Source organism: Podarcis melisellensis (assembly GCF_964234715.1).
Source record: "Podarcis melisellensis genome assembly, chromosome: W".
Lineage (NCBI taxonomy): Eukaryota > Metazoa > Chordata > Lepidosauria > Squamata > Lacertidae > Podarcis > Podarcis melisellensis.
This window is the reverse complement of record NC_138535.1, coordinates 17781765-17805138: the sequence shown is the minus strand read 5'-3', so window position 1 is coordinate 17805138 and position 23374 is coordinate 17781765. Positions and strand designations below refer to the sequence as shown.

Genomic DNA, 23374 nt, shown 5'->3' with positions numbered 1-23374 from the left:
TTCTAGGGTCTGGGGTCTATCTCCCCTGGCGATCTCATCCTTGACGGGGGGGCTAAGACCTTCCCAGAAAAGATCTCTGACGGGTTTACTATCCTTCTCCCATCCCAACGCAGTTAGTAATGCAAAGAATTTGGAGTGATATTGACGTACAGTGGCTTTGCCTTGCCGCAGTCCGTGCATCTGCCTACGAGCAATATCCACATCCACAGAGGACTGGAAACAAGCATCCAACGCTTTAATAAATTCATCAGAATTGCGGCGGGCAGGGCCATCTTCGCGCCACAAATTGCGCAACCAAGCTCTGGCCTCCCCATGCAGATGCGAAATTATGAACCCCACTCTCTCCTCCTCATCTTTAAAATCATGACGGAGCAAATGCAGTGCATACACGACGTCTGCCCTGAAGTTAGGGTAGTCTTGCAGGTTGCCATTAAAGTGCGTAACTAGGGCGCCCCCCCGCCGTCCAAGTGCAACGCCCTCCGATCTGGAACCCGGAACCCCTGCCCTGTTTGCCTGCTCCCACCTTGTTCGCAGGTCCTGGCAAGTCTTGTCCAGTTCGTCATTCTTCTTCTGCGATGCAATGACTGCAGCTGTGAGTTCGGTAACCTGATTCCTCAGCGTAAGCAGCTGTTCCTCCGCGCTCATGGCTGCTCCCGTTGGTGAGCTTTGCAAAAAAAAATTTTTGCGTTCTAGGGAGGGTACTTACTGTCAGAGCCACCCGTCTGGTCCCAGCTCACAAGAGACCCAACTCCAATCCGGTTTATTTACAGAAAGTCTTTATTGAAGATCATGGTTGCGTTTACATTCCATCTTTGTGACTCTACGTCTGTAACGTTAGACCGCTGAAGTACCCTCTGAATCTGTACCGCCTCGGCACCAATTTAAGAGGCTTGTGCTGGACCACCTCTTCCTCTCTTTCCTTTTCCGCAGGGTCTTTCTGCCCCCCTGGGTTCCCCCTCGCCGGGACTCGCCCGAGGCTGAATCCTCTGACGCCTCCGCCCCCCTCCTTCTCGCTTTGGGGCCGGGCTCCTCCCCAGGGCTCTCCTCACTTCCGCGCGCCTCTACATTTGAACTTGGCGCGCGTACGTTGCTTCTGACCTTTCTCTCGACCGCTACACTGCTCCCGGTGCTACTCTCCACCCCTTCCGGCTGAGCGTCCTGCTCCGATCTCCTCCCCCTGTCTCCTTCTCGCTCTGCTCCCTCTGACACCCTGATAACTCCACCCCCTTCACTCCGTTCCGGCTGAGAAGCCGGCTCCTGTGTCCAACTCCTACTGGGGCTTCTCCCTTCGCTCCCCTGCTCCTCCCTGCTTCCCTCTTGGCCTCCCTTTGGTCTGACCAGGGGGGCTCCCTTCTGGGAGTCCTCTGACTCACTGGACAGACTCATGGACGACCTTTGGTCATCGTCATCCTCCTCCTCATCTCTCTGGGATTCTTCTCCCTCGCTCTCTGTCTCCTCCCCCATCTGCTCTTCTCTCCCTGAAACCCTGACAGCCGCTTTTCGCTGTTAGCCAAGTCCGTCGCTCCGCAGTTCGTAATGGCGGCCAGGAGCTCCTTTTCCGGTATGGAATCCCTTCCGTACACTCACTCCCGGTGGGGGAACAGCGCTCCCCCCTCCTTCTTCCTCTCCGTTTCACCAAGGACTTCTTATTTCAGTGGTTGCACCCTGGCCCCTCTTTCTTCTCTCTCTTTTTTATAGTACAAAGCGCTTACTTCACCCCTTAACTCCGTTGCCCTGAGAGAGCGAAAGAGAGACAGTGTATCAATCCGCCAAGGCAACACTTTCACTTTCCTCACACTAGCGTCGCGCTGCATCTGGGCTGATTACCGCCTCCAGCTAAACTCCGTACTCTTCTCTTTGTTGTTCCGAAACTTCCTTGTTGACATTCCGGCTTTTAACCGTCCAATTCCGTGGTATTCATTCAGTTCGGTTCGGAGTTCTTAGTCTTTGAGAGCGAACCGCTTTCCCCGCAAGTTCTGGGCTTCGCTATTTGGAGGTGGGTAATGGCGTCCCTCGACCTGAAGATCTCCCCCGCCGCTCTCTTCACCTCTCTCGGGGCTACCTGGCGGCCGGTTCGGTCTTTCTCTTGGTCGTGCCGGGAACCAGACCTTCTGAACACCCTTCAGAAGTATTATCGGGGGGTCTCCGCGCCCTGGAGTAGCCCCCACCCTCCAAAATAGCTCAGGTTCTCCCTCCCGAGAGGGAGCCTTACTTGCGCATAGATCGCGGTGCACCGGAAGTCTTTTCAGATCTTTGAAAAGATTCTCTCCTTTGTGTAGGACCCTTTGGTTCAGTGGCTGTTACTGCTAGATTTCCTCCCTTATGCAGAATAATAATAATAATAATAATAATAATAATAATAATAATAATAATAATAATACTTATACCCCGGCCATCTGGCCGGGCCTCCCCAGGCACTCTGGGCGGCTTTCAACAGGGTATTAAAAACGCAAGAAAACAAAAACATTAAAAACTTCCCTAAACAGGGCTGCCTTCAGATGTCTCCTAAAAGTCAGATAGTTGTTTATTTCCTTGGCATCTGTTGACATACTTGACAAGCTGATGTCCGCACAGAGCTGATGCACCCAGTAGAGCTAGCCGACCTCTCCAGGGAGCTGGGGGAGGAATGCCTGGAGATGCTGGCTGAAAGCTCCTGCGTTCTGGCTGCCCATGTGAGTATTATGGAACAACCGCTTTCTGGATTGCACGTTACATAATAGACTGCAACTGGTAAGGTTACTTTGCTTTGTTTGCAGCTTTGCACAGGGTTATCCCATTTCATCTTCCCAGCAACCCAGTAGAGGTTAGTTATGATCCTCTACTGAACGTCATAGCCGTAGCACAAAACTGCATGGAAACTTACAATATACGAAGCACAAAATACCACATTTTTCGCTCTATAAGATGCATCCCCCCCCAAAAAAAAAGTAAGGGAAAATGTGTGTGTGTGTTATGGAGCGAATGAAGGCTGCGCAGCTTTCGCTGAAGCCAGAAGAGCAAGAGGGATTGGTGTGCACCAATCCTTCTTGCTCTCCTGGCTTTAGGGATAGCCGCCCGAAGCTTCCCGAGCGCAGCGGGAGCCTCCCGCTGTGCTCAGGAGGCTTCGCGTTGCTTTCGGGGCTCCGCTTCTCCTGCCACTTTACTGAAGGGGCGCTGCACAGAGAAGGAAAGTTGCGCAGCACCCCTTCAGCAAAGCGGGAGGAGAAACAGAGCTCTTTCCATTTCCCCTCCCGCTTTGCTGGAGAGGCACTGAGCAGAGAGGGAGAGAATTTTTTTTTTTCTTGTTCTCCTCCTCTAAAACTAGGTGTGTCTTATGATCGGGTGCGTCTTATAGAGCGAAAAATGTGGTACATAATAAAAATAATCAGTGCACAAAATTCAAAATAACAAATAATAAAAATAATAAAAATAAATGTGACAGAAGTTACGGTAACCTTACGCTTTGCTTTCAGCCTACTCAAAGAGCTTTCCATCTGTTCGATATATGATTTCTACTCCGGTGGGGAGTTTCCCTTTGACAAAGTGTAGGATCATGGCAATGAAAATAATTAATAGAGTTGGGGCAATAACACAACCCTGATTAACACCTGATCCCACTGTGAATGGTTCACTTTGAGAGCCATTGTTATCTGCAGTTGTTGCTGTCATATTATAATGAAAGAGTCGAATGATGTTCGCAAATTTATCTGGGCAGCCAATTTTCAGAGGGACAGTCTACAGGGCATTACTATTTACAGTGTCAAAGGCCTTAGGTCAGTAAACGCCATATACAGAGGTTGGCTTTGCTCTCTGAATTTTACTTGAAGCTGTCAAGTGGTGAAAATCATGTCTATTGTCCCCCTAGAAGGTCTAAAATAATTTTGGGATTCAGGAAGGGTAGCTTCAGATATTGTCAAGAGATGCTTTGCTAAGATCCTTGCAAGAATTTTGCCGGCTGCAGCTAATAAAGAGATGCCTCGATAGTTTCCGCAATCCGTTCTGTCACCTTTTTAAAAGAGACTGATAGTTTTGGCATCCTTAAAATCTGCTGGGATCTCTCTCTCCCATGAGCTTGTGAAGTTGTTGTGTAAGTTCAATTCCGCCCACTTTGAAGACTTTGGCAAGTATTCCGTCAGGTCCACTGGCTGAGGCGTTCTCAAAGCAAAGGAAGGATTGAACTCTGATTAATAAGAATACACACAGAGGCTTGGGAGACTTCCGGGATAGCGCGATCCGGTAATGGCGGATTCCCTCCGAGCTCCGGAGGGAATCGGCTCCGCAGAGGACGGGTCTTGCCGTGCCGGCGACACGGGGACCCTCAAAAACCGCAGGCGCTGAAGCCTGCGGACTTGGTGACTCGGTGGGCACCTTAAACGCCCTCCCCGACCCGCGAAGAGCCTTTTTAAAGGCTGCGGAGTGGACTGGGGTGCGGCGCGGTGCTGAGAGTCCATCGCTACCTCGGCGGAGCGAAACCGCGAGCCATGGCTGGAGAGCGCTGTCTTCCTTCCTGAAATTTGGACTGAAACAAAGAACCCGTGAGTAAAATGAAAATTCGACACTAAAATTTTACCTTTGATTGGAGTACGACCGGGGGATGTGCTAAAAGGAAGTCCACACTCCCCCCCCCCCCCACAAAAAGATTCAAGCAAGGAGAGGAGCACTAAGGTGGAAAGACTTTTGTGTTTAGAAAGACAACTTGCACGAATTGGATTAAAAGTTATTGTGCTGGAGAGGAGAGAGGAATATTAGAAGCTTTTGTGTAATCCCCCCCCCCCCCCATTCTGGACCCGGGAGTGTCCTGCGTGTGAGCCTGAGGAAAAAGAGAAAGAAAGTTTGACAGCTGTCAAAAGAGCTGTCAAACGGGCGATTAGAGGCTGGAATTGTGATATTTAGAAATTTCTTTTTGGATTAAAGGTGACATATTGTATCTGAACTGATTGGAAACAAAGTATTTTTGAACAACAAAGTAACGAATTGCTGGAAAAGAACTATTGGACTGGCAATCCCCCTGGAGGGAACAAAGGATACTGCAATGGCTGCAGAAGGAAAATTATGGGCAGAGATAGAAAGGATGTTTTTTCTCGTGGGAACTTTACAAGAGCAGACTGCAGATATGAGTAAACAACTTGTGACCTTGAATCTGAAATTGAGCAACTCTGCTGACGATACAAAGTTGGAAAAAAACCTGGCAGCCGGAAAAGAAGAGACAGCTTTGGAAATGGGGGGAAAAGAAGAAGAAGAAGAAGGAGAGGATGTTCAGATGGAAAGCACCAACCAAAAGCCTGCAGCTTTAGGAAACAAAGGAATTGAAGAAGAGGACCAGTGGACCGTAAATCTGCAAAAGGAGAGAAGGACAAAGGAAGAAGCCCCTGGAATATCTGGAATACCGGAATATAAAAAAATAAACAAACATGATTGGGACTTCTTCCTCAAGTTTGAATATGGGAGACTGGCAGACCCTTGGCAGCAATTGCTATTGACTGATTCGGTGGAAGGAAAGAACAAGCATGATTGGGACCTTTTCTTTAAGTTTGAGCATGGGAGACTGGCAGATCCTTGGCAGCAACTGCTACTGACTTTGGTGGAAGGAAAGAAGAGGGAACTTGGGACACAACTCCTTCGAGAACTGAAGGCCAATAAGCAACAAAACAGACGGAGAAAGACTAACTGGGGCTTGAGAGCCTCGGATGTGAGAAATCCGGGCTGAAACTGTTCTTTTAGAATAGTGATTTGGGAAGGGACAGAAACCGGGCCAGGGAGGGAGGGGGAGAGTAGAATAGTAAAAATTTACGATTTTTGTTCTTTTTAATTTTGATATGATTTGTTTAATAAAAAGGGAGGATTTCGTGGGAGAGAGGGTAGGTTGACCTTAGAGAAAGGAGCTAATGTGTAAAAATTGGATAAGTAAACTTGAGCCTAACAAGAGATGTTAAATATTAAGAACAGAGGATAACAATATAATAGAGAGAAGAGGAAATAACTTGCTGAATTAACTTTTGAAATTGGAATATGGGAAGGAGAGATGTGGGGAAGTCAAGGAAAGAGGGTAATGAAAATTATATATGTTTTGTTTTGTGTTTTGTGTTTGTGTGTGTGTTTGTCTACAAAAATGTGAAAATTCAATAAAAAATTTTTTTTAAAAAAAAACAACAGAGGCTTGAACCAGCAAGACTCTGGGAGGGGTGCGTATAATAATCTCTGCGTTTCTCCACCCTTCGGCCCAGGTCGTTTTATTCACAAAAGAACTTTTTTAAAAAAATTAAGTTTTTTATTTATACAACAAGAAAAAAAAACCCAAATTCCAAATTACACACAAATTACAAAAATAACCATAGACACATAATTTTCTTAGCAAACAATAAAACATCTATTGGTCTTAACACTAAAGACCCAACCTCCCATCTATTCCATATTTCAAATTCATATTACTTATTGCCAATACACACTTTTATCATAATTAAACTTATTCTCAATAAATCTAATTTCTTATATCTACCTTGCAACTATTACTGAAGTTCCTCGAATGCTGCAATAGAATTTAAACTACTATATTTATTTTTCAGATATTCTTTGAAAACCTCCCATTTAGAAACAAATTCCTGTTTTGATTTATTCTTTATTTTTTCTGATAAACCATCTAATTCAGCATATTCTGTCAGCTTTTGGATCCAATCTTGTATAGAGGGGATTTCATTACTCTTCCATTTTGCTGCGATCAAAACTCTTGCTGCCGTCGTCGCATATAAAAAGATACCCTTCCTCTTTTGTGGAATATCCAAATCTGTTATTCCCAGGAGGTAGGCCTCTGGTTTTTTATTATAAGAGATCTTTAGCATTTTTTGCAGTTCTGCATGTATACTCTCTGAGAATACCTGTATTTTCTTACATATCCACCACATATTGTAGAATGTTCCTGAGTCTCCACATCTCCAACAATTACTTGACACATTTTTATACATTTTTGAAAGTTTCCATGGTGTTAGATACCATCGATGTTGCATTTTTTGAAAGTTCTCTCTAATTGTGTATCAATTTGTGAATTTCCAATTGATCTTCCATAAATTTTCCCATTGGGCCATGGTTATTGAATGGCCAAAATCCTGGGACCACCTCACCATTGCCACTGTTACCTCCTCCTCCTTGACTGTCCAGTCAAGGAGGAGTCGGTAAGTTTTGGAAAGAGTTTTTCTTTTATAATTTACACGATCAGATTTGAATCGGGAAATTTCTGTTGAGAACCCCTTTTGTTTGTCAGATTTAAATTTTTCAAATAGCTGATGGTATTGGAACCAGTCTGAAATGTGTTCTCTTATTTCCTCAAAGTTTTTAAAATTTTATTTGGTTATCTTCATTTTTTAGAAGTATTTTATATGTTGGCCAGCTTTCCTGAGTATTTTTCCGTTTTACTGCTATGGCTTCTATTGGAGAAGTCCACCACGGGACTTTAGGCTCCATCTGGTCTTTATATTTTTCCCATACAGCAAAGAGTGACTTTCTTATTATATGGTTGGTAAAATTTTGTATGAATTTTCGCTTTTCCATATATCAGGTAGGCGTGCCATCCCCAACGGTTGTCAAAACCTTCCAGGTCCAGGAGGTCCGGATCCTGAAACGTGTACCAATCTTTTAACCAGGTGAGACAGGCTGCCTCATAGTAAAGTTTTAGGTCAGGTAGGGGAAAACCTCCTCTTTCTTTTATGTCTATTAAGATCAGGTGTTTAATCCTAGGTTTCTTCCCTTCTGACAGGAATTTGGAAATTTCTCTTTGCCATATCTTGAGACAACCTGCTTCACCTAGTATTGGAATCATTTGAAATAAAAAGATTAATTTTGGAAGCACATTCATATTTATAATGGAAATCCTACCCAGAAATGTTAATTTTAGTTTACTCCAGGTTACAAAGTTTTTTTCTAATCTCTAACCAAGTTTTGGTGTAATTATCCTGAAATAAGTTTATGTTCTTGGGGGTGATCCAAATACCCAAGTATTTCGCTTTTGAGGAGATTTTCAGGCCCAATATTTTTTCTAAGTCGTCTTTTTCTTCTGTGGTTACATTTTTAACAAGCATTTTTGTTTTTGTTACATTCAGCTTAAAGCCTGCCACTTCTTCAAATTCTTTAATCAATTCCAGCACTCTTTTCAGACTTTCTTTAGGGTTTTCAGTCATAACAAGTAAATCGTCCGCAAAAGCTTTAATTTTATATGTTTTGTTTCCCAGAGTGATGCCTTTAACAAGCTGATCCTTTCTTATCTGATTGTTCAAGACTTCCATCGCCAAGATAAATATCAGTGGCGACAGTGGGCAGCCCTGTCTGGTTCCCTTGTTTATTTTGCACTCCTCAGTAATTCTTCCATTGATGATCAATTTTGCATATTGTTCCGAATAGATGGCATTTATTCCTTTACAAATATTTTCTCCCAGTCCGATTTTTTCCATTCATTTTTTCATAAACTTCCAGGACACGTTGTCAAAAGCTTTTTCAGCCACTGTATGACTCTGACAGCTTAGCCAAACTTAAGAACCATCAATAAGTGCCAGAACTAAGACGCATATCCCCCCAAATCTGAGGGATTTGAATTGTGGTTGACATAGAGGGAGCTTATTGTGTATAGTTTACTTAATGGAAGTAAAATTGGTTTTATAGGGGTGTTTTAACTTGGAACTGTTTAAATTGTATTGTTTATGGATAAATTTTGATGTATTGTTTTTAGATATGGGCCAATGGCCGTAATAATAAATCAATCAATCCGAATAGATGGCATTTATTCCTTTACAAATATTTTCTCCCAGTCTGATTTTTTCCATTCATTTTTTCATAAACTTCCAGGACACGTTGTCAAAAGCTTTTTCAGCATCCACCAACATAATAGCTGCTGGTTTATCAATTTTAATATCCAAATATTCTAATACATTAATCACACATATAATATTGGATTGCATAAATCGTTCGGGAAGAAATCTGGTTTGATCTTTATGAATTATCTCTTTCAGCACCATTTTTAATCTATTTGCAAGAATGTCTGCAAATATCTTGTAATCGTTATTTAGCAGTGCAATGGGTCTGTAATTGGCCATGTTTGAGGCATCTGTTCCCTGTTTATGGATAAGAGTAATAAAGCTGTCCTTCCAGGTTTTCGGTAGCTTTCCATTTGCCAGAATATTATTCATTAGGTCTTTCATGGGAAGAAATAATGCTTGTTCTAACTTTTTATAGTAATTAGCTGGGAGACCATCCGGGCCCGGTGTCTTTCCTAATTTTGATCTCTGTATAGCTTGTTGCACCTCCATAGCTGTTATTGGTGAGTTCAAGATTTCAGTTTTTTCCTTAGGTATTATTGGTAGTTTAATTTTGCCCAAATAATCAATTATTTTTTCTAGAGTCTCTGGACCTTCTTTATATAGTTTTCCGAAAAAAACTAGCAAAGTTTTTACTAATTTCCTTCGGTTCTTGAATCCATTTGTCTTCAATTTTAATTTTATTGATAATTCTATCTTCCTTTTTCTTCTTTAATTGCCAGGCCAGAAGTTTGCCAGGTTTATTTGCAAACTCAAAATTTCTATGTCTCAGCCATTTTATCTTCCATTCTATCTCTTCATTTATTATCATGGAGAATTGCGTCTGTAAATTTTTTATACTTTGCTTAATTAGTTCATCATCTGGTTTTGGGAAAAGCATCCTTTCCTTTTTTTCTAATTTCCTCCCAGATCTCCATTTTCTTCTTCTCCTTTATTTTCCTTTGTAATGTGTTTTGTTGGATAAAGAAGCCTCTTATGACGGCTTTACTCGCGTCCCAAGCCGTCTCTAGATCTACTCCTTGATTTAAATTAAACTTAACATATTCTTCTAAGATTTGCTTGGCCTTCTGTACAGTTTTTTCATCGTTTAACATACTCTCATTAAGTTGCCACCTTTTAACCTTTTCTTCTTTTCCTTTAAAGTTAACCCAGACCGCGCTGTGATCTGAAATTGTCCTTGGATGGACTTCTGCTTTTGTAATATTATTTAATAAATACTTTGTTGTCCAGATCGCGTTGATTCGTCCCGCCGATTTATGTGGCTCTGAATAATGTGTAAATTCTTTCTCTGTTGGATTCTTAAACCTCCAAGCGTCAAACAAATTCAGGAGTTCTATTCATTGGAAAAATGTAGTCGGGAGTTTGTTCTGCCTCTTTTCTTTCTTCTTTATTGTTCTGTCCATGTTTGGATTGACTACTCCATTAAAATCTCCTAATAATATAATCCCCCCCCCTAAATATTCTATGACTTTTTCTTCCAGGAATTGATAGAATTCGGATTTTCTTTCACCTTGCAACAAAGCTAATGACATCTGATGCTAATATCAGCTGCATTAGCTACCAATAGATAGCAAAAGGCAAAGCAAACAAAAACAGAAAAAACAGAAACAAAAAACAGAAACAAAAAAAAAACACAAGACAAAACCACACAAGTCGAAAACCACACAAAAACACAACCAGAAAAACAACAAAAATGAAACAAACAGAGAAACAAAACAAACAAAACAAAACAAAACAAAACAAAACAAAACAAAAACACCCAAAAAGAAAATTACAAAAGAAAGAAACAAAGAAAAGATGGGAGGGTAAGAGAAAAATAAAGCAAGAGAAAGTAATAATAGTAATGCAATTTATAATTTGTAAAGGAATAAAGAGGGGGAAGAAAATACGAAAAGTATATATAACTAATAAGAAAAGAGCTGGGGAGTATTTTCAATTAATAATGTACAATGCAATAATATTATGTGCTACTAAGTTCTCTCTAGATGTTACTCTTCCAGAGGCAACAGGAATGCTATTCCAGTAATGGGGTATAGGGTCTATAAAAATTTATGAAACCTTGTCTCTTTCAGCAAATTATGATGCAGCGCTTTAGGATCTTCACTAGTTGCAGATCTTGCAAAAATCCCTGTAATTGGGCAATTGACTGAGGACACTGCAGAAAATCGAAAATTGGCTGAGGCTACTAGTCAAAAAGTTGAAAAATTAGAACAAGAGGTTAAGCCACTCTGCAAACAAGTTGGAGAGCAACAGACGTATTTATCTATGGTAGAACTACGGAATCGGGAAAATAACTTAAGGATAAGGTCAATACCAGAAGTTGAAGAGGGGAATTTAATTGAGTTCCTGACTAAAGAATTTTCCAATTTTTGGCTCACAGAGGAGAAGGACTTTAAAATTGTGTCAGCTTTTAGACTTGGAAAGTTTGCAAAGAAAGACAAGCCCAGAGACTGTTTGATAACTTTGAGATCAAAGGAGGAAAGGGACAAGATTCTGGGACTACATTACGGAAAGTCACTGGTTATTTTGGATACAAGAGTCGAAATTTACAAAGATATCCCGAAACAACTGTTGGACCTTAGATCTGACTATCTGGAACTGGTCAAACTGTTGAGGAGAAACTCAATCATCTTTAGGTGGGAATTTCCTCAGGGACTATCCTTCACCTTTAGGTGGAAGAAGGTTAAAATTAAATCATTGGAAGATAGAGACAAATTTTTGACTGCCTACGGAGAGGACCTACAGAAAGGAATCGAAACACCTCTTGGGCCTGGAGCATCGGCTGTACCCTCACCTTTGGTCACCGAAGACCTAGAGAAAAAGGAACCACCCCCTGAAAAATAACAGATTTATTCAGGATGTCCCTGCAACTTCTGAGTTGGAACATAAATGGCGCCAACATTCCGGAGAAAAGGAAAAAACTATTTCATATTTTGAAAAAAGAACAATTGGACATTATTTGCCTGCAAGAAACTCATGTGACTAGGCTACACAGAAAAGTGTTAATAAACAAAAGATTAGGCCAAGAATTTATATCTTCAGACCGAGTCAAGAAGAGAGGAGTGGTGATCTACGCAAAAGAGAGCCTGTCACCTAAATTCCTTTTTAAAAATGAACAAGGAAGAATTTTGGCAATTGAGATACAACACCAAGGAGAGAAGCTTTTGATATTAGGAATCTATGCACCAAATGAAGGGAAATCAGAATTTTACAAGAAGTGGCATGAGAGCGTCCTGGACTATCTGGACTATGACAACATCATCATGATGGGAGATATGAATGGTGTGGTTTCAACTAACATGGATAAGTCTCAAAACCAAAACGTGACGAAAGATGGCAGACTACCTTAGACTTTTTTTGAACTAACTGACAATATGGACTTGATTGATATCTGGAGGACAAAGAACCTCCTGGGAAGAGAAGGGACATTCTTTTCTGAAGCCCAACTGACATGGACAAGAATCGACCAAATATGGATGTCTAGAGGTCTGGCACCTAAGATCAGAAAGGTAGAAATCTGCCCAAAGACCTGCTCCGACCATAATGCGGTAAAGATGGATATGACATTATTCCCAACCGGCTCTTTCAGATGGAGAATGAATGACAATTTGTTTAGAGATCAGGAGATCATTAAGAAGGCCCAAAAAGCTTTGAAGGATTATTTTGAGATAAATTTGAACACTTCGGTGGAAAAAAGAACTATCTGGGACGCAAGTAAGGCCGTGATGAGGGGGTTCTTGATTCAACAGAACGCTGTAAAGAAAAGGACACAAAACGAGAAGAAAGACAAGATTTTGGAGAAAATTAAAGAATTAGAGAAGAAGTTAAGATCTAATCCGAAGTCACAGCCGATTCTGAGAGAAATTAAACTCTATCAAGCACAATATTCCAAACTGATAAACCAGGAAATAGAGTGGAAAATTAAATTGATGAAACAAAAAACATTTGAATCTGCGAATAAATGTGGGAAACTGCTAGCTTGGCAGTTGAAGAAAGGACAAAAATTAAACACAGTTACTAATTTAGAGATTGAAGGTAGAAATATTCAGAACCCCGTGGATATTAGAAAATGTTTCCAGAGATATTTTAAAAAATTATACACACAAGGGCCGCAAGATGAGGTTGAGATTAAACAATTTTGGGAAAAGAATGGACTACCAAAATTGTCACAAGAAAACAGATCAATCCTGAATTGTAAAATAACATCACAAGAGATTGAGCATGCCATTCAGAACATGAAATTGGGCAAATCCCCAGGGCCAGATGGGCTGACCTCCAAGTACTATAAGACATTGAAGGATTATTTGATACAACCACTGATGGAGGTCAGCAATGAAATTATGGAGGGGAAGAAGGCGCCGGAATCGTGGAAAGAAGCTTTTATCACATTGATACCAAAATCGGAAGCTGAAAAGACACAACTCAAGAACTACCGTCCCATCTCACTCTTAAATGTGGATTACAAAATATTTGCAGACATTTTAGCAAGTAGACTTAAAAAAGTTCTAAATGAAGTAATTCATAAGGACCAGGCAGGCTTTCTCCCAGGAAGACATTTGTTTGCTAACACAAGGAACATTATTGATATCTTGGAACTTTTGCAAACAGATATTAACACAAAAGCAGTGTTAATCTTTATAGATGCGGAGAAGGCCTTTGACAATATTTCTTGGAAATTTATGAAGAGGAACCTAGAAGGGATGGGAGTGGGACGGGGTTTTGAAAATGGGATTGATGCAATTTATTCAGAACAAAAGGCTAAATTGATAGTTAACAATGTGGTCACAGAAGAGTTTAGAATTGAAAAAGGAACACGACAAGGTTGCCCTATTTCCCCATTGTTATTTATTTCAGTTCTGGAGGTGCTCTTGAATATGATTAGAGGAGACCGGTTGGTGGAAGGAATTCAGGTCGGAGTGAAACAATATAAACTTAAAGCCTTTGCAGATGACCTAGTTTTGACCCTGCAGGAGCCAGAATCTAGCACGAAAAGAGTACTTCAATTAATTCAAGACTTTGGTCGGGTGGCAGGATTTAAATTAAACAAGCAGAAAACCAAAGTATTGGGAAAAAACTTGACAGAAGTAGAGTCAGAACGGTTTCAGAGAGAAACAGAGTTAAATGTGGTTAAAAAGGTAAAGTACCTAGGGGTAAACATAATAGCAAAAAACTTGAGTCTATTTAAGGACAACTATGAGAAATGTTGGTCAGAAATTAAGAGAGATTTAGATAATTGGACAAGACTGAAACTTTCCTTGTTAGGCCGAATTGCTGCTATTAAGATGAATGTATTGCCAAAAATGTTGTTTCTGTTCCAAACATTACAGATTGTGGACAAGACGGAGTGCTTTCGGAAGTGGCAGAGAGATATCTCTAAATTTGTTTGGCAGGGCAAAAAGCCCAGAATTAAGTTTAAGATATTAACAGATGCGAAAGAAAGAGGGGGCTTTGCCCTGCCAGACTTAAGGCTGTACTATGAATCAGCAGCTTTCTGCTGGTTAAAAGACTGGCTACTTCTAGAAGACACTGATGTATTGGACTTGGAAGGTTTTAACAATGCCTTTGGTTGGCATGCATATCTATGGTACGACAAGGTTAAGATTAACAAGGTTTTCAAGAACCATATTGTCAGAAAAGCAGTGTTTAATGTCTGGACAAAATATAAAGACTTATTGGAAAATAAAACTCCAAGGTGGCTTTCACCATTGGAAGCTAAGGCCCGAAAAAGACCCAATATGGAGGCCAATTGGCCAAAGTATTGGGAAATATTAGAAAAAGATGGAGACAATTGGAAATTGCAGAGTATGGAGAAAATGAGAGATAAAGTGCGAGATTGGTTACATTATGCTCAGATTAAGGAAGTTTTTAAACTTGACAAAAAGTTAGGGTTCCAGGTGGAGAAATCGAAGTTGGAAATGGAATTGTTAGAGCCTAAGACTAAGGTACTTTCAAGAATGTACAACTTGCTGTTAAAGTGGAACACACAAGATGAAACGGTAAAGTCGGCTATGATAAGGTGGGCACAGGACATTGGGCACAATATCATGTTTGAGGACTGGGAAAGGTTATGGACTACTGGGTTGAATTTCACTGCATGTAATGCTTTGAAAGAAAATGTAATGAAAATGATATACAGATGGTATATGACCCCAGTCAAACTTACAAAAATATACCACCTGTCTGATAATAAGTGTTGGAAATGTAAAGAAAGTGAAGGAACATTCTTTCACCTCTGGTGGACTTGCCCTAAAGTGAAGGCTTTCTGGGAAATGATATATAATGAACTGAAAAAGGTATTTAAGTATACCTTCACTAAGAAACCAGAGGCCTTCCTTCTGGGTATTGTCGGCCAAGGGGTGGTAAAGAAGGACCGAACATTTTTCATGTATGCAACAACAGCAGCAAGGATACTTCTCGCGAAGCACTGGAATTTACCCACACTGGAAGAATGGCAGATGCAACTAATGGACTATATGCAACTAGCTGAGATGACCGGCAGAATCCGAGATCTGGGAGAGGAGACGGTGGAAGAGGACTGGAAAAATTTTAAGAATTATTTGCAAAAATATTGTAAGCTTTATGAATGTTAAACAGGATGCTTGATTATAAACAATTTGGCACCATTAAATTAGATGAAGTGAAGTAAGAAGATAAGTTAAAATGTAAGATAACTATTTGGCTTAACTTAATTTGTTATGGAGTATAACCAAGGTTTTTAAAATCTGAGATATAACATCGAAAACTAGCCAGTAAGGATGGAAGTAAGGAGATAATTTGTTGGACTAACTTTTAAACTGGAAAATAGGGGAGGGAGACGTGAGGAGGTCCCAAGAAGAGAAGAAAATATGTTATGATATGTTATAATTTTGTTGGATTGCTATATTGTTAATTCAAAAATCTTAATAAATATTTTTTTTAAAATAAAATCCCTGTAATTGCTCTTATAAGTCTTATTAGAGGAACGTCTTTTTCAAAAGAGTGCAAAATTTTTATTCACCAGCTGATGTCTCTGTTTGAGTCGCTCCCTCTCTGCGATTTTCAACCCCCTTCTCAATCTATGTCAGTCTATTCATTTCCGTTCTTCAAACCAGGAAAATGTCGGTCTAAGAAAATGTCGGAGCGTGTGAGTCAGCAGAAGTACTCTTAGCCGTTGTTAAATTGATTTATACTCCGTTGAGCGTCCATAGCAGTCCACAGCCAAAGTCAAACAGAAAACCCCCAGAAAGGAAGGATAGCAACACTTTGTGGGAGAGGGGAGGCGATGCTTATCAGTCTTGTGACAGTTTTATAACTTTGTAATCAATCACCCTCTCATTCACCACCGTTCTCTGAGAGTCTCTGGCTCTTATATTCCTTTTGCCAGCGTAAACAGACAGTTGAAAACTAACTTGTGAACAACAGTTAATTTTGTACTGAAGGGTTTGGAACCTCTTTATATTTTCATCATTTGGGAAAGGTCTTTTTTTTATTTCTTCTTCATGACTTCTTGGTTTATTTCTGTCACAACAATAATGAAGCCACAGGTATTCTTTTGTTCATAACTCCAGCAGGAAAAGATGGCTAAAACGTCTTAGGTATTAATGGAATAGACGTCTTTTTTTAAAAAAAAACCAGTCTGATATAGCTTGTAAGTAAATCTTGGTCAGTTGCGAAAAGCCATTTAGGTTTAAACACTTTGTTTTAGGTTCAAACGCTTTGTTTTAATCATAAATTAGCAAGTTCTGTAAGTAAAATAGGCTAATCGTTTAGGTTTGCTTCAGTTTGTTAGAAGTGTATCCACAGACATACCCACGGGCTCGGGCTTCTCGTCAGCGGAGGGTTGCAGGAACTAGCACCAAAGAAGTTCTCCCCCTTCTTGCGCAGCTTTTAGGAGCTTGAAAATGGTCTGGGGGTCCTCTTCTTTGTGCTGCAGCAACGCCATATCACCCTGGAATCTCCTTCCAAGGCTTCGGGGTCAGCTTAGCCTTAGCTCCCCCTTCTAGCTCCGCTAACGAACGCGTACCTCCCGACCTTGGCAAAGTGGGAGAGACGCATCTGTCTGTGAGCAAAGACTACCCGGAAGCTCCATTCACAAAAGAACTTTTACAGAGTGTTCGTAAGAACCAATCAGATTCTTGTGAGCATTTCAACAAACCCCACGTGGGGAAAAAGTTAAACTACCAAAACTAATTAAGCACACATACTTTTGGGGTAAACAAAACAGAACTACAAAGGAGTGCATTTGGCAACCCCAGAGATGATAAACAAGCGATATGCCGTATTTTTCGCTCTATAGGACGCACTTTTTCCCCTCCAAAAATTAAGGAGAAATGTGTGTGCGTCCTATAGAGAGAATGCAGGCTGCGCGGCTAAGCCCAAAGCCAGAACAGGGAGACGGAGTGCTGCGCAGTGCTCTGTCTCGCTGTTCTAGCTTGGTTTTAGCTGCGCAAAGCCTCCGCAGGGCAGCGGGGTGCTTCTCCCCGCTGCCCTGCGGAGGCTACAAAGGCTGTCCCCGAAGCCAGAACAGGGAGACGGAGCACTGTGCAGCGCTCCGTATCGCTGTTCTAGCTTGGGGATGGCTGCTCAAAGGCTCCGCAGGGCAGCGGGGTGCAGTCTCCCAGCTGCCCTGCGGAAGCTGCAAACGCTGTCCCCGAAGCCAGAACAGAGAGATGGAGCGCTCCGTCTTGCTGTTCTAGCTTGGGGATGACTGCGCAAAGCCTCCGCAGGGCAGCAGGGTGCCTTCACCCTGCTGCCTTACGGAAGTTACAAACGCTGTCCCCGAAGCCTTTGGCTAAAGGAACCTGAGGTCCCGCTGCGCTCCAAAGGCTTCAGGGATCTTTGAGGCTGGCGGTGGGGGAAAGCAGCGCTTCCCCCCGCCAGCCTCAAAGAGCAGGTTGAAAGGAACCTGAAGCCTCCGGAGCCCTGCGGGAACTCCCACCATGCTCCAGAGGCTTTGGATTGCCTTCACTGAAGCCTGGAGAGCAAGAGGAGTCAGTGCGCACCGACCCCTCTCGCTCTGGAGGCTTCCAAGGTAGCCACCTGAAACCTCCAGAGCGCAGCGGTAATTCCCGCTGTGCTCAAGAGGCTTTGGGTGAATGCACCTTGAACGCACATTGTTTTAGAGAGGGAGAACAAGAATTTTTTTCCCCTGTTCTCCCTCTCCTATGGTCCGGTGCGTCCTATAGAGCGAAAAATATGTTGCATGATAAGAAGGATGGCCAGGAAGGCAGCGATCATTATCACCTTCAGGTGAGATCTGTTTCCTGGCCCTAAGATTAACATATCAGAAAAGCTACATCAAAGAAACTGCCCACCGTCTTTGATGATCCAGGATGCCTGCCTGGCGAAGCAACTGGCAGTGACTGGTCAAGAAAGAGAAATGGAACAGGGATGCAGAGGTGTGGATTGATCAAAAATCATATCAAAATAGTTTAAACCCAGTCAACGCAATGCTTTCATTGCTGACACAGATGGCTTACTCTATATTTGTTATAATTCCTCATAGCAATCCCACCTGATCACTACAGTCCGTAAACAAAAAAATCTTTCTATATATACAAATTCTTGTTGTCTGTCTATAATCATTTACAAATATTGTTCAATAATAGTCCTAATATACATTTTTAATTCATTTTTAATTCATTTATTATCCAGTAAATTTCTTGTATTTTCCCGTTATGAGATATTATTTTAATTCTACTGGTTTCCCTATTTCACATAATCTTCTCTCTATATAACATAAATTTTCCCCATTCTTTTTGATATGTTTCATCCCCCTGATGTCAAATTTTTGCTGTTAATTTGACTATTTCTGCATACTCCATAACCTTGTACTGCCATTCTTCTATTGTAGGCAATTTTTGCTGTTTCCATGCCTGAGCCAGCAATAACCTCGCCGCTGTTGTTGTGTATAAGAACAGTTTTTGGTCATTCTTGTCAATGTCTTCTCCCACCATTCCCAACAGGAATGACTCTGTTTTTTTCAAAAACGTGTACCTAAGAATCTTCTTTAATTTCTTATATATATATTTTCCCAATACGTTTTCACTATGTCACAAGTCCACCACATGTGGAAGAAACTGCCTTCTTTCACCCCACACTTCCAACAATTTTTATTTCCTGCTTTATACATCTTTGACAATTTAATTGGCGTGAGGTACCATCTGTGAAGAATGTTTATTGCTCAGATAAGCCTTGGTGTCCAGCCCGCTTCGGCTGCGCAGTTCTGCTAGGCCTCCGGACTTCAAAGGCCACATTCCAAAGGCTCTGAGCAAACGCAGAGTTTAACGCAGCGGTCAGAGAAAGCTGCAAGCTCCAGTGCGTTCTTCAGTGTGCTTAAATAAAGTCCACTCAGGATCTTAGCAGCTAGAAGCAGTTTTTATTTACAGCAGACTATCCATTGTCTATCACAGCGAACAGCATCGTGAAAACACGTCCTCTCTCCTCAAAAGCGAAAGTAGAGAGAGAGAACAAAGGCTGGAGACTCTTGGATATGACGCATAGTCTCCCCCCTCCTAGGCAGGGCGTACACTCTGAGATGTTTAACCCTGTAAGCTCAGGTTCTCCTCACAATCTGTGGGAGTCATAAAGCCAAGGCAGAGGCTTGTAAATACTGCAGGGTGCCCCCTGACATTCCTCTGGGCAATGATTACCTTACAAGGAGAGGGGAGTGTCAAGCCTTGACCGGATGAGGTAACAGGAGACTTGGGAAAACGGCCATGCGGCTGGGAGAAAAAAGGAGATAATAAAAAGTTGCCGGAGGAGCAAGGCTGGAAGGAGCTGCCCTCCAGTATTATGAAAATACTCGCTGCCTCATTGTGTCTTCTTTCTATGCTATGCTAAACCACTTGTGACGGCTGGCTCCAACAAGTGGTGCCCTCTCTGAGGCTCAATTAAAAGAAGAAGAAAACTTAAAAGAAAGGAGGCTGACTAAAAAAAGCAGTTGAGACCGACTTCAAAGGCTAAAGGAAGCAGTGTGAGACTGACTTCAGACTTCAAAGGAAACCGTAAGAGGCTTCTCGATCATCGACTCATTACGCCCGGCGAGGGTTTCACAGCCTGATTTCATCTAAGGATCCCTGGTGAGTCGATCCCTTTTATATTGATTTTAGAAATATGGGCAACTCCCTGTCATCTCCGCAACAGAAATTTTTAAGAGACCTACAATTTCTCCTCTCCTCCAGCAAATTGGAAGTTCCTGAGGGTGATTTGATGCAGCTCATTCTGGCCATCGATGAACATTGTCCCTGGTTCCCTTTGGATGGAAAATGGGAAATAAAACATTGGGATACGATCGGGACTCATTTTCATGGACATCCTAGCATAGGAATTCAAATTTTAAATGCTTGGTGTAAAATTCGATATGCTATGGGTTCTTTATCACCAAAAAATATCTCCATGGCTGTATTGCCAACACAACCTTCAGCTTCTTTAATTCAGCCTGCTGTCCTGCCATGTGTTCCAGCACTTGCTTTGCCAGCACCCCCAGACCCCAAGCCTCCAGACTACAGTTCCTCACCAGAGGACCCAATCCTGCAAAAATACAGTGGTCTGGCTGGAAATGACCCTACTCTTTCAGCGGCAGAACAAGCTACCCCTTTTCAACGTGCAGTACTTGCCTGTTCTTTATCACAGGATACCATGGCATTCCCTGTTATTGTGCCCCCTGCTGGTGCTCCAGCAGGAACTCAAGCCCAGCACCAACCTTTTGACTTTAAAATCTTGAAAGAGCTCCAATTGTCAGTTAGGACAAATGGACTTCAAGCACCATTCACACAGGCTCTTTTAGAAGCTACATTAGCCCAGCTGTTGGTGCCAGATGACATCAAGCTTTTGGCACGTACAGTGTTACCCCCATCAGCAGGTGTATTGTTTGCCCATGAATGGGAAATCGCCTGTTGTGCTTATGCTCCTGCTTTACTGCAACAAGCAAGAGGGAATAATCCTAATCTTACCCTCGCAAGTGTGATGGATGCTATGATGGGGCGTGGTCCCTTTGCTCAGGCCTCAATGCAAGCCACACTGCTGCAAATCTTATTGAGGGACACTGCTCTTGCTGCTAAACAAGCAATGAGAAAAATTCCAGAACCCACCAGTGTTCAGTCTAGGTGGGGTTCAATCAGACAAGAACCTAGAGAATCATATTCCTCCTTCATGGATAGGCTGCTTACAGCAGTGAGTCGCCAAATTGAAAATCCTGAAGCCAAACAAATAATTATCAAACAATTGGCCTTTGAAAATACAAATGAGGATTGTAAGGTTGTGTTAAGACCGATAATACACAATCCTGCCACAGACACAGCAGTCATGCTTCGCATTTGTCAGTCTGTAAGTACAGCAGCTCATCTGTTAACAGCAGCACTGAATAAAAACCAGCCTGTAGCCATCGATACAACGTTTCCAGCGTGGCAAACCAAGGTCACCGATACCTCAGTGTGGGTAGAACAGTGGCCTCCACCAAAAGAAAAATCCGGAGCAACGGCACCAACTTGTTTCTGAACAGCTTATTTCTGAACAATTGACTTTCGGCCACATTGAACCGTCTTCATCCCACTGGCTCCAGCAGACAGGAACGGTTTGCTTTTACATTGCCAGTATATAACAATTTGCAGCCCACCCAGCGATATCAGTGGATTGTTCTGCCACACAGCATGCGGAACTCCCCTACACTTTGTCAGCATTTTATGGATGAAGCATCGAAACCTTTCCGCATGTGCCACCTAGAGGTGCTGAACACCAGCTGCATCTGGCAGTGTTTGCTACACCATTGTTGCCAACAGGAATTTTATATGCTCAGACGGACAAGAAGAAGACTATCTGCATTATAGAATGGTTACATTTACCTCATACCCCTCCAAAGAACATTTATTCCGTAATTGAATCCACATCAGACATTGTTATCAAAGGACGTTCACGTGCTATGGCTTTGAGCGGTTTTGATGTTGCATCAATTTATTTGCCTTTTTCACAGACCGAACAGCAGCATTTATTGATCACAAATGCTGCCGTGCAAATCGCCTTAGCGGATTTTATAGGTGTCACCATTTTTAACCCCCCAAAGGATGATCGTTTGACATTTCTGACACAGGTCACCTATGTTCTGGCTACCCCCTTGTCTCTCACACCTCTCCCCTCTGCATTGACCCTTTTCACAGATGGAACAAAAACTAGGGGGGTAGTGACATGGGAGGAGGAAGGAAAATGGAAATGTTTATTTACCCCTCCACAGTCTTCTGCTCAGCGAGCTGAGCTAGCGGCTGTGATTCTTGCCTTTCAATCCTTTCCTACTCAACCTTTCAATCTTATTGTGGATACTCAGTATGTGTATCACATTTTTGCTGTCTTACCAATATCTTATATAACTCCTTCCTTGGATTCTGACTTGCTTTCCTTGTTTCTCGCCCTGCAGGCCTTACTTCAGCACAGAGAGTTCCCTTATTATGTTGCACATCTTCGCTCCCACACGTCACACCCAGGGTATTTAGCAGAAGGCAATGCAAGGGCAGATTCAGCGTTGAGGGACATTACTGCCTTTTCTCTATTTTCTGATCCTATACTATGTCATAACACTTTTCATCTCCCTGCGAAAGCATTGGCTAAGCAGTTTTCTATTCCTTTGGCCCAAGCTAGGGATATTGTGTCCCAATGTGCTTCCTGTTCTAAATCTCAGCTGGCCGTTCCTTTTGATGCTGTCAATCCTAGGGGCACGTCTGCATTGGTGTGTTGGCAGATGGATGTCACACACACACCTGTGTTGGCTCCACTCTCCAAGGTTCACCTCACGGTGGACACCCACTCTGGATTCATATGGGCTACGCCCATGAGGGGGGAAACAGCTCGTCATGTGATCCAGCACACCATTCGCTGTTTCTCAGTCATGGGTAAACCTGCGCGCATCAAAACTGATAATGGTCCAGCATATATTTCTAAAACATTTTTGGAATTTTGTATGTTGTGGAATGTGAAATTAACTCATGGTATACCCTTTAACTCCACAGGGCAAGCGATAGTGGAAAGAGCGCACCTGACGTTCAAAACACTATTGCTTAAACAGCTTGACGGCCGAAGCATACCAACAGCGGATATCCCTTCGGCTGTTCACCAAGTTCTTTTTGTGCTTAACCATCTCTTATATCCACATAACAGGACCCATACCCCCACTGAATTGCATTTTAGGAAGGAAGAGGCACTCCCCCGCCCCTTGGTGGTGTACCGACGCTTGCCTGATCCCGCGTGGCATGGACCTGTCCCGCTGATTACGTGGGGACGAGGATACTCAGCAGTGGACGTAGAGGACAAGCCTTTGTGGGTTCCAGCTCGATGCGTGCGGCCATGGCGAGCATCTTCAACTGCGGAAGCGCCTTCCTAACCATTGCCTTGCCATCCTTTGCTGCACCGTTATACAAGGAAGAGAAGCAGACGACCCAGTCCAGTTGAAACCACCATATTTCACCTTATCAGCTGGCAAGCCGCTGTCATCAGAATCCTACTCTGGCTGGCAGCATCCACGGCTCAGCCACTCTCGAACTATAAGAACAGCGTTGTTGAATAAGACTTTTAGGGGAGAAAATTATCATAAGATATGGAGGAATAATATTTTTGTGCAAGATATGATTAAA

At 42.4% G+C, this 23374-nt stretch overlaps 1 protein-coding gene and 1 long non-coding RNA gene across 2 annotated transcripts in view; one reads left to right on the top strand and one right to left on the bottom strand.

Annotated features, from left to right (window-relative positions):
- Window positions 1-17873: 17873 nt before the first annotated feature.
- LOC309361223 (uncharacterized protein) overlaps window positions 17874-23374 on the top strand; it is a gene marked incomplete at its 3' end in the record, with an annotated part of 497879 nt that continues 492378 nt past the window's right edge. The window contains exon 1 of the mRNA XM_081896152.1: window positions 17874-18282. The remainder of the gene's footprint in view (window positions 18283-23374) is intronic.
- LOC309361299 lies at window positions 20376-22252 on the bottom strand. The gene is made up of 3 exons (XR_014164408.1): window positions 21202-22252; window positions 20677-20886; window positions 20376-20442 (listed from the first exon to the last, which is right to left on the bottom strand). It is a non-coding gene; the product is annotated as an uncharacterized lncRNA (long non-coding RNA).